Genomic DNA, 9,162 nt, shown 5'->3' with positions numbered 1-9,162 from the left:
GAGAGTAGCAAAGCATGCTTATGGACAGAAAATTAAGGGTCAGTTCAATGATTCAAAAGACCCCAGGCGCCTGTCGCAAGGCATACAGTCGATCAGAGACTACAGGTCTCCTAGAGTGATGACAATATTAACTTCCTCAATACATTTAACACTTACTTCTGGCTGTTTGAAGAAAAGAACAACACAACAATGAAAGCTGCTCCCAGCCTGGACGATGAAGCACTCCGTCTTGACCATGCTGGTGTTTGGAGGACACTACGCAGGGTCAGCCCACGGAAAAGCTGTAGGTCCTGACAACATACCAGGGTGTGTACTTGGGGAATGTGCCGACCAACTGATGCACATCCTTACAGACATTTATAATACCTCCCTGAGGCAAGCCATTGTACTTCTGTGCCTCAAGACCACTACTATCATACCAGTGCCAAAGAAGTCACCAGCATCAGTGCTCAATGACTATCCCCTTATAGCTCTCACTCCCATTGTGATTTGAAAGGCTGGTCCAGGACCTAACACATCCAAACTCCCTGCAACATTCGATCCACTTCATAACTGCTCCACCATTGATGCTATATCAGCAACACTCCATACTCAGCGTGGCCAAATGGAAAATAAGAACAGTTATGTGCGGCTGCTGTTAATTAACTTTAGCTCTCTACTTTTAATACAGTTATCGCTCAGCATTTGGTAAGAAAACTTGAGGCATCAACACCCTATTATGCAAGTGGATATTGATTGGACTTCCTCACAGACAAACCACAGACAGTACATGTTGGAGAAAACGTCTCTTAGACCATTAACATGAACACGGAGGTCCCCCAAGGCTGTGTTCTGAGCCCTCTGTTGTTCATTTTAATGACTCACGACTGCTGTGACAGGCATGACTCGAATCATATGACACAAAGATGATGATTCAGCCTACAGAGAGGAAGTGAACCAGCTTGTCTGGTGTGACAATAACAACCTGTCCTGAATGTCAACAAGACAAAGGAGATCAATGTTGACTTCAGGAAGAAACACGTGGCACATACTCCACTTGTAATCCATGACATCACTGTGGAGTCAGGTTCCTGGAGGTGCACATCATGGATGACCTGACATGGACTACAAACACCATCTCCCTTGTCAAGAAAGCACAGCAGCGCCTTCACTTTCTGTGATGGATGAGGAGAGTAAATCACCACCCAAGCCCTCACAACATTTTACAGAAGCACTATAGAGAGCATCTTGACCAGCAGCCTCACAGTCTGGTATGGCAGCTGCACTGTTCCAACCCCTCCAGAAAGTGGTGAAGACGGCAGAAGAAATCATCGGAATCACCCTACCGTCTATACAAGATCTGTACTTGTCACCCTGCCTTAGGAGAATTACTAAGATAGATAAAGTCCCCACTCACCCAGCCCATGGACTATTCAAACTTCTGCCCTCTGGTAAATGCTACAGCAGGATGTGGTGTAAGACTGCCAAACTCAAGAGTTTCTTCCCTCAGGCTTTTAAACTACTCAACAAATAACATGCTGACTTACTGGAACGGTTCAATTCCTGAACACACACACACACACACACAGACTGTTTGAACACAAACAGTCGGTATCTCATCTCCTAAAATGCTATTATGTCCGAGTATTATGTTAATGTTTTTCATCACCTGAACACTTTACAACGATTCACCAATGTGTCGTCTATTGGATTATACATATATTCTATCTGCTTAAACTGTCTACTATGTACTGTATATCTGTTGTTGCATAGTGTGCACTTACCTCGGTGTTTGAGTTTGTACGTTGAGCCTGGAGAAATGCAGTTTTGTTCAGCCTTGTTGTGTGGTTTTAATGACAATAAAGTAAATCCAATCCTATATTAGGGCAGTTTAAAACTATGTCTCTCTATTATAATTTAAAAAAAATCTAATATTCAAGAAAAATAAATGACCTTTAAGATATTGTTGGTCCGGACAGCAGCACCAAACCTATGAAAATACAGGCCATCAGGTCTGTCCCTGAAGAGATACCAAATTGTGAAAACTAGAAACAACAAATGGCGAAAAATTAAACCTACATAAAAGCGAAATATATTCAATTAACAACTAATTAAAAAAAAAATAAAAATATGTATGAGGTTAAACAGCTCGATGCTGCATTTCTACACTAATGATAATGTTTCCAGTCCCGATGTGGGAAGAAGACACTGTTCTTTAAAGCTCCCGTGTCCTCAGTAAATGTTTTTTTAACAAACTCGAAGTGTAGTGCTTTAGCTATGCAGTGTTCTTCTGTCAGCAGTTTCGTGAGTGAATGAAATTCTTCTCAAGCATTCATTTTCTGCATTAGGGGAAGGAGGCTCAGTGGCACAGACTGGAGATCAGAGCTCGAACTAAGCCCGGTCCTAACACACCCAATCCCCATTGGCCAATATGAGGTCCGCGGAAAAAAAAGTTCCTGTCAATAAACACCGGCGGCGCCAATCATAGACATACAGTATATAGAAAGACGCCGCATTCACTGTGTTGCTCAGTGGACACGATACGTCAGCGCGTCCGCCCTATTGCGAGTGGCAAAAGTGCCATTTAAACTAATACAGGTAGACGTGGAAACCAGGTTTTCTGATGAAAAAACAATAACGTTTTAAACAGTATCGTTTACATACAACAGATTTTGGCGAATCGTTTACATGCAATTATTTATGTCCATTTATACACTAATAATGGCAATTTTTAAATAATAATAATAATAATAATAATTATTATTATTATTATTATTATTATTATTATTATTACATAAATCCTCCCATATAAGTAACATTTCTCGGACTGCCTTTTCCATCTCCAAAACATTTCTAGACTTCGTCCTATTCTTACACAACACAGTACTGAAGTATTGGTTAATGCCCGAGTCACCTCACGTATAGATCACTGTAGTGGTATTCTATCTGGCATCCCACAGAAACGTATCCATCGCTTACAACTTCTTCAAAATTCTGCTGCCAGGATAATAACCTGCTGTTCTAAATCCACTGAACATATTACACCTATTCTCTCTCAGCTTCACTGGCTCCCTGTTAACTATAGAATACAATACTAAATACCGCTCTTAACATTTAAAGCTCTCCACAACCTCATTGATCTCCTACAGACTTACACTCCCTCTCACTCACTCAGATCCTCATCTGCAGCTCGACTTTCTGTCCCACACGTCAGACTCTGTGCTATAGGAACTCGAGCGTCTCTTATTGTGCTCCTCAATTCGGGAATTCTCTTCCTTCTCATATACGTCATGTCGATTCAATGATACATTTTAAAACTGCCGTCTTTTTCAAGCTGGCATACCAATTGTGAATTTTGCACTGTTACTGCCAGTTATCTTTCTTTGCTAATTGTTGCTTTTTGATTTATCATTCTGTTGTTTTAATTTTACTAATGTTTAATTTTATTGTAAGGTGACCTTGAGTGCTAAGATCATAAAACGGGATTTTCTAATGGCCAAATATAACCAAAACAATTTTTCAGCCTTACCTATGAAATGTAATCCCCCGGGATCTGGTTTGGAGCGTACAGCACTTTGTACAATCCCAAGCTGCACATTATTTATTGCTTCACTCCACAGCAGTTGCCACTCGCAATATGGCGGCGACGTTGACGTACGATGCTGCTGGTCATGCGACGTCTAGTTATTCTATGTCTATGATGGAGACTTAAACATTTTGCCTGAAGAAGGGGCCGGAGTTGCTTCGAAAGCTTGCATATTGTAATCTTTTTAGTTAGCCAATAAAAGGTGTCATTTTGCTTTACTTTTCACTACAGGCAAAATAAATAAATAAATATGAAACTATTTATTGGGGAATATGTGAAGATAAATATTTACAACAAGAAATATATGTACATAATTTGTCACACAATATATTTTTGTTGCTTACTTCATTATGCATTTAATTATTTCTTCGTTTTTTTTTTTATTTTAGTGACACCCACGCGACATGAAACAACCCTGAGATGAAAACTGTCACTTTCACTCGTCAAAATTAAGAGGGTGGGTTCTAGAAAGTACTATGTTTTGATTGGTGAATTTTCAGTAGCGTGGATGTAAACCTCATGTCATCCAGTGTCACATCAGACTGCTAATAGAGAATTTGGAGTTTATTGGATGGAAGTCGCAGCTTCGCACAATAATTATGGGCAGGCTTTAGTTACATTCTTATCTGACGCGAATTGAATAAAGCACATACAGCCACACTGCAGATGATTCACCAATCAAAAAGCAGTACCCGCTAGAGCCCGCCCACCAGGCGCGGACGAATGAAAGTGGCAGGTTTCATTTCAGGGCCATGGCCCCCACATTCTAACGCGGGCCCCTAGGCCAGGATCTCTGGCGGGCCCTTCACCAAGGGTTAAGGAAAGGGTGATACCCGATAGGAATCTGAAACGTTTTTTGATATTATTTTTAGCTTTCAAAATATTTTATGCTGAAGTTGACACTCGGCGCTGTAGGATCAGTTCTTGCTTTCTTTTCATACGTTTTGTTTGTGTATAATATCTACTCATCCCGCGCCGGGCCCCCTGGCTAGAGCCCTGTCAGCCCCCCATAAACCCCCCCCCTCCCTTGTGGGGGCCATGTTCAGGGCTTGTATCTTGTTCCATTAAGTTATGAGTAAATAAACACATAAAGAACTAAACAACAAATATATATTTCGTGACACTTTTGATACTCGTATTTCGTGTTGTTATTATGTATGTTCATATTACTTCTAATTATTTGAGTACTTCTTTATATATTTTTGTCCGAAAATATTCCTCCATACTTGAGAGCAGAGACACCCCACCAGATCATTCAGGAACTGCTTCAATGGTCTCGCATGAGTCAGATGTGCTCTTTCTTGTCCTTAGTATATCACACGGTTTGCTCAAATTCCTTTCAGTAAAAGTTTTTGCGCAGAATAACACACTGATGACCCATTTCGACTTGGATGACAGGTAACCATCTGAACGTTTAAAATATAGTTAGTTACAAGATTTTTACCCCAGCAAGCCAACACAATGGCATACTGTATTTAAAGTATAAGATAGAAGTTTAAAGAAATGTAAATGTAAGCCTTAAATAGAAATATCTTAATATGGTTTATTAAACATCACTTTTTTCTTATTTAGTGTGAACTATTTTGCTTTCATTTTACTAAAACTTTTTAAACGAAGATACTTGAGACTGTATTTAGCTCGGTAGACGTCACAGTCATAGCATAAATCTTTCAATGAAACAAAACGGGACAACCGCGGCTGCACTGGAAATATACCCGATTCTGCCACAAGGTGGCGATGTGTTACAAAGAGAGAATGATTGTATATACAGAGCGTACCAGAATGTCAAGGAAATCAGCAGTTCCGTTTAATGTAAGTTGTTTTTTTTTTTTTTGGATAGTTAAATACGCACTTTATTGACCCTTGGATGGGCTAATCATTAATAGAAAATATTTATAATTATAATCATTAACCTTGTAATATATTAACATTTTAAGATTATAATCATTAACGGTAACGTGCACTCACATTTTAGTGGACAGTGGCGCAAAGTTAGAGAAAGGGCACTTCACGGGACATGATTTGTTCGAGAACCCTGTGTTCAGACATTTTAATATATATATTATATGTAATTAGGATCTCCTGGTAACAGAAAAATAATATATTCATTGGCTTTTAAGGTGTTATCAGCTTTTGAGTTTTATAGCAAAATCTTCTTTTTAGATTCCATGGCTCTCTTAATATTGCAGATAAATGAGCCATTCTTGTGCACATTGTTTTGTGCGTTTGGACTTAACCAAATTAACCTAAGAAGAAACTTTACTTAGCATTTGCAATGTTGCATCGATTCTCATTAACTGAAACGCGGAGTCTCCACTGAGCAGATGCTTGCAGAACGAAATGGTGCCGTTAGAATGGGCCGACGGGGGCAGACACAGAGTCAGACTGGCACAGACACCCGGGCTTTTCTGATGGTTATAGCTGGCTTGCCAGGTAGAAAAGTACCGTGTGCTGAGGAAAACGGTTATTTTTTTAAATCTGGGCACCCAATAACCGTAACAAGACATCTAGAAAAGTTATAAGCGAAGTGAGTCCGTGTGCGCAGACACCAACACACATGTTGACCGTTAATGTCGTATCTCCTTTCACTGTCCTTTCTTATCTCACAGATCATCAGATGAAGCAACATCCTTTGCTGTTTACACATTTAGGTACATTAAACATCATAATGTAATACAAAAGTCCTAAATGACTCTGACCTCACATCATGAACACCTTGGGAAGGCTAATATTGGCTCACTTGCAACTCCTGGTCAGAACAGCAATGGACCACATAGGGGTGGACGATGCTGTCATTTACAGTATATGAAGAACTGATCCTACCATCTGGAATAAGTAACAGGGAGACAAGGTGGGCATATTGTTAGCTGACTTCTCTATGTGTGTTCAACACCATACAGCCCAGTAATCAATGAAGGTTGACGCCGTTTCTGTGATAATGGACAGGAGTAGCTCAGGGCCTCCACAGAGAAAACTGTACTACAGTATAAGACAAAGGAGATTACAGCAGACTTCAGGACAGTCGAGCTCATTCTGCCCCCAGTTCTCTTTGATGGTGCAGACGACATACCGATATCTCAGGGTGCATCTGAATGACAGGCTTGACTGGGCTATCAATAAACTCAGAGGCTGTATACAAGAAGGGTCAGCGTGGTCTCCATTTCTTGGGTGTATGCAGGGTACTCATGCATGTTTTCTACCAGTCTGTTAGTGGCCCGTCTCTTTTTACTTTCTCGTATATCTGTACGAAGTATATAGGGAAAGTATTGTAAAAGTGCAAAAATTTGATCTCGAGATCTCGATGTTTTAGATCTCCTAGTTTGAAAATACCGCTTTTGGAATCATGTCTCTGTGTCTATATGTAAACATGATGACTTGAGCACACTTTCACTTAGGTCAACCAAATTTTACATACAAGTATCGGGTACAAAACTTTTGGTCTATTTCCGCTAACCGGAAGTGGTACTTGATTATTCATGTAGCTGTAGAGTCTGTTTTATTCAACTTTACTTTAATAATAATTGTTCAATACATTACTAACTTTAATTGATTTGTTTTTGATAGTTTCTTAATGGACATAATATAAAAATATAATCAATGTCTTGCAGTTGACTCCTCAAATATCCATCCATCCATCCATTATTCAACCCGCTATATCCTAACTACAGGGTCACGGGGGTCTGCTGGAGCCAATCCCAGCTAACACAGGGCGAATGGCAGGAAACAAACCCTGGGCAGGGTGCCAGCCCACCACATCCTCAAATATTCATCCCCATATCTAAGTATACGAGAAAGTCTAGGGGAGACCACTCCCCATTTTTCTATGCTGTAGTGTGCTGAGGAAATTGGCATCTGTACAGATGATGCCAACAGACCAAGTAAATCCATTAAAAAGGCTGGTTCAATATTGGGACTCATTGGAGGAAGCTACTTACCATCCTGGACAATGACATGCTCCCCTAACCCCCATGAGGTCCTGGCTAAACAGAAGAGCACATTTAGTAACAGATCAAGATAACCGTGTTGCTCCATCGAGCACTTCATGTCAGGTGTTTTCTACCCTCACCCATCAGGCTGCTGAAAAGGCTATGGCTTTCCCTATCTGACTAATTTTCTAATAACCTAACCTATATCACACAGCAAAGCTAATTGTCTGCATGGTAAATTTGTATTTATTTTTTTCTGTGTAGTGTTGAAGTGAAGATGTCACAAAGATGAAAAACATCCTTGGAGACCAACTGGCCAGACAGAAGCCTTCACCTTGCTCATGGCAACTGGGCCTACGATCATATGAATAACGGTAAGGAGACGTTCCCAAGATGTCTGTAGGATCTCAACTATCTTTTTAACTGATATTCTTCGATCCTCCAAGATCATGGAATGAATGGCACATTTTCAGGGATTGTCACTTCAGTTGGTCTCCCAAGACGTTCTTTGTCTTCTGTGCTGAAATGTCCTTTCCTAAATTTTTGACTGTGGAGTAGGAAGGGCATAAACCATCTAATGTACCTGACATTTTATACATGTGTTTGGCCAGGTTCCCTTTTAGGAAACAAATACTCCATTGACACTTTTTTGATGTCAAATAACCATTGTTTTGTGACATCTTCAGTTCAACCCTACACAGAAAAAAAAAAAAAACAGTTACAATGATATTTTGGCCAGAAACATTCAAGACAGTAAGTTTTGAAGTGATATAGGTTATGTTATTCAAAAAACGAGTCAAATAGGGAATGTGAAAGACCTATCAGGACCCCTCTGCGGCTGAGGAGTTACTATTTCCTGTGCGCTGAATGGGACTGAGCAGCAATAGCAGACATCTTAATGGACAAGGACGCCATGTGCAATATGCCATGCCAATGACTGGCATCCTTTACTGTAAATTGTAACTTACAAGTATGTACAATTCTAATCGCTTTAAACTTATTAATCAACTACACTCTTAAAATACAGTATGTATAGACAATTCTTTTTATACAGTATGTGTATTTGTACCTTGTTATCATACTCAAGATGATTATAATTCTTATTCAATGTATACTTGCACCTTTTTTGTCTGTTACTGTAACCCTGGAAAATCCTTTGAGATTAATAATACAGTATTCTATCTATCCAGCCATTTAAACATGACCTGAGCACATTTATTATACATTTTTTTTGTGGAATTAATACTAAATATCCCTTATAGAATTAAAGAATGGTCTAGTAGAGAGTAGCATGGCATGTCACATATTGCTGCTTTTTCTCTGTTTCATTGTAAGAAGCAATCAATTAAATTCCAGTGGAGGAAAGGGAACTTGGACCAATCAGGGGGAAGAGGGAGGAGCTTGAGCCACTGTAGCCCCTCCTCTGATCATTAATGACATATGACATCTAATCTCTCCATTTTAATTATGTGTTAAAAGCCTTTACCTTACTTGTTCAGCTGCAGTACATCTCTGTATAGCGCCATCCTGAGGGACTAAAGAGGAGAGAACATAATTCCCAGGAATCCATGCAGGAGAAGAGTCTGGAAGTGAAATTTTGTATTTTGACGACACAACAGTGAAATCGTTTGCTTTTAAAGCACCACAAAACTATCATTTAGACACTTAACG

The sequence above is a fragment of the Polypterus senegalus genome, chromosome 6 (genome assembly GCF_016835505.1).
Source record: "Polypterus senegalus isolate Bchr_013 chromosome 6, ASM1683550v1, whole genome shotgun sequence".
NCBI classification, from domain to species: Eukaryota; Metazoa; Chordata; class Cladistia; order Polypteriformes; family Polypteridae; genus Polypterus; species Polypterus senegalus.
This window is presented reverse-complemented; position numbering follows the sequence as displayed.